The sequence below is a fragment of the Ananas comosus genome, linkage group 5, assembly GCF_001540865.1.
Source record: "Ananas comosus cultivar F153 linkage group 5, ASM154086v1, whole genome shotgun sequence".
Taxonomy (NCBI): Eukaryota; Viridiplantae; Streptophyta; class Magnoliopsida; order Poales; family Bromeliaceae; genus Ananas; species Ananas comosus.
This window is the reverse complement of record NC_033625.1, coordinates 13,319,493-13,322,959: the sequence shown is the minus strand read 5'-3', so window position 1 is coordinate 13,322,959 and position 3,467 is coordinate 13,319,493.

Here is a 3,467-nt window from a genome sequence, read left to right as displayed (position 1 = left end):
GGCGGGCTCGGGGCGTGACACATAGCTCCACCTGAAGCCGAAATATCGCAACCCTTCTAGTCAACGCGCCTAACGAGATCAAATTTCGCTTCAAACCAGGAACATACCGCACACTTGTCAGCGCCCTCACGAATCCATCGTGCATTCGAATCTTCACCGTGCCGACTCCCAAAACTTTACACTCCATCCCGTTTCCCATTAGAGCTTTTTCACCCTTAATCGCTTTATAGGTAGCAAAAGACTCCTTTTCCGAGCAAACATGAAAAGAACACGCCGAATCGAGCACCCACGCGACGTCCGAAATTTTAGCACCTCCGGTCGCTGCATACAGCACATCAGAATCCATCATCTCCGATTTTGCTGCCTGCGCCGTCACTCATTTCATCCTGGTTCACGAAAGTTTTCTCCCTCTGCCGCTTCAACTCCTTCAAATCATTCTAAAGTTTCCGACAGTTGCGCTTAATATGCACTTTCCTGTGATAGTAAAAGCACTCCACCTCGGATAGCGGCTTTTTCTGTCGATCTCCGGTTGCCGATATTGTCGCCTCGTTCTTCGTTCTCACCACCAAAGCAGTATCCCGACTCTGCATGCCGGACTGCTGAGTCATCTTCCGCATCTCGTTCAAGAGAAGCGCCGCCGTGACCGCCTCCACGCTTATGGTTTCCTTGCCATAAAGCAACGTGGTCACCAGATGCTCATATATCGTTGGCAGCGAAAATAATAAAATCAGCGCCTTATTTTCGTCAACCAGATTGACTCCGATGCTAGCCAACTGGGCCACCACCATGTTGAACTCGTTAAGATGCTCATGTAGGCTCGCCGCTTCCTATATCCGCAGCGTAAACAGTCACTGCTTCAGATACAGCCTGTTCGTCAAGGATTTGATCATGTACAGATCTTCCAATTTCTTCCACAACTTCGCCGGTTTTGTCTCGCTGGCTACGTTGTAAAGAACCTCATCTGCTAATAATAGATGAAGTGTGCTCAATGCCTTTTGCTCCATCTTCGTCCATGCCGCGTCTATGACCTCCGCTGGCTTCGCCTCCTTCCCGTTCAACGTCTCATCTAATTCTTATTGTACGAGAATCGCCCGTACTTTAATCTGCCCTAATCCGAAATTGTTCTCGTCATTGAACTTCTCGATTTCGAATTTCATGGCCATCTCCGTCGAACTCTCCCGCAAATCAGTAACCTTCAGCTTTGATACCAATTGTTGGGAATCCGGCACTCGCCCCAATACCGGATTTTGTGAATCTGCAACCCGCTCCGATACCTACTACTGTGGATCCGGTACCGATTGTTGGGATTCCGCAACGGAAGCGTCGAATCGGATTTTTACCATAAACTCATTTTCTCAGCAAAAGCTGATACAATCACAAAAGAGAGAAAAACCAACCAAACAGAAATATGCTGGTAAAATAAGATTCATTAAATAAGAAAAGATTACACATGACCCATCTTCTGTATAGAGTAGTTACAACCCGAGCTCTCTTTCTGAATCTCTTCTATCCTTCTCTCGTCTTTTCTCTCTCTCTAGTACAACCCACCTAAGAGCTTCAACTTTTTTTGCCCTACTCTCTCTCCAAAAGCACCCCACATTATGCTTATATAATGCTTACAATAAAACGTACTCCAATCCTAGTATATTTAGGATTCCTACTCTAATAAATATTTAAATTTATATTTCTTTTATCTTTAATAGATTTAAATATTTATTCTAATCTAGTTAGATTCATACTCTAATTAATATTTAAATCTTAATTTATCTTCAACAGATTTAAATATTAATCATAATCCAATTAGGATTTAACTACAAATCTAACCAAATCCTAACAGTATGATCTAACGGATAGACATGATTAAATGAGCAGTGGCGAAAAACTTGGTAGTACCAAGTGTTTAATGCTATCAATGGCATAGATTTTTCGCCTTTGGATGAAAGAATGTGCGGTTATGATGGTAGTGGTCCTTTAGGATTTAGTAGGTGGTTGGTGGAATAGTATGATGTAAGGGATGAAAATAGTCAAAATGATAGATTTAACAGCAAAAAACTCGGTAGCATCAACGCTTGGTGTTAGTAATAGCATGGAATCGGACTCAAATTATAACAAAATTTAGGTAGAAAGTATGGAACTTAATTACCTAAATTATGGACCATTTAGATTTGGCTCTCTAACCTTTCAAAATTTTGATTTTACTATCCAACTTTCGATTTGTTTGATTTGAATCGGTCAACGTGAATTATAAATTAAAAATTCTAGATAAATTTTTAAATATATATATTTTTCAGGCATAATGGTACAAGTGGTGAAAATCTAATGGTCAACTAGCAGTAGTCAAACTATTAAGATAAATTTGCTTTTTTTGAAGATCTAGAGAAATATATATATGATAATTAAAATTTTACAGGTATAAATTCAATCTTTCAAAATTTTATAGAAATATATATGAACCAAACTAAACTCTACAAAAATGGAGTTAAAAACTAGAGAAAATTCAGATATTACTCGAGATTTGATGTTTATAATAATTTTCTTGAACTTTTTAGTTTTTTATTTCACTGAGTTCCCATTGAAAATCTTTTAAGTATAGAATCTAAAAGCACTCAATTAGTTGCTTTTACTTTTAAATTTTTAATACATTTTTAAGCTCTTAAGTTCAATATATTAGTAAAAATTTATATGGATGGAGCATGGAGAGAGAAGAGACAAGACTAAAATAAGGGATGCACACATGATATTTACACAGTAATAGGAGCTAGAATTGTTTCAGTAATATTTTTAAATTCCTCGAAAACATATTGAAAATGGCTATTTGTGGAACACTTACATACAATAATAAAAAGATAAAAATTTCTAAAATTATTTGAAACCTGAGGGAGTAAGGTATAAGTTTATCAGATAATTGGAAATACTGTTATATAATGGAGATCGAGAACATAACTAAATTAAAACTCAATACATCACATATTAATTATCCATATCTTATTGCTCAATTAGTATTGCTCAAATCTATGTAAGCTCAGATCATAATAAAACTAATCCAATTCATGGTTCAAAATATTTGTAAATTAAACACAGGTAAAAGCAATAGATAGGAAATAGTAAATTCTACTTTTATATCCCCAAATTTATCATGCTTAGATAAACGAGAATAAAATAAATTTATGTTTCTTCAAATACTATTGTACTCTTTTCAACATCTACATACAAAAGCAAAGAAAAAGACAGATCTATGTGCCTGCGCGAATAAATTTGAAACTAGTAAACTGTGTAACAAGTATTGATTGCACCAGGCATTTCAAAAGTTTGTTAAGCTCTATAGATGGATAAATTATTGGTTTTGTCTGTAATAAAATACCTACCTCCTAAACTTTGATCCAGATTCAATAGTTATTCAATTTGATTAGTTTTTCTATACTTTAATCTAATATATTACCGATTTAAATACTTAATATATTAATATA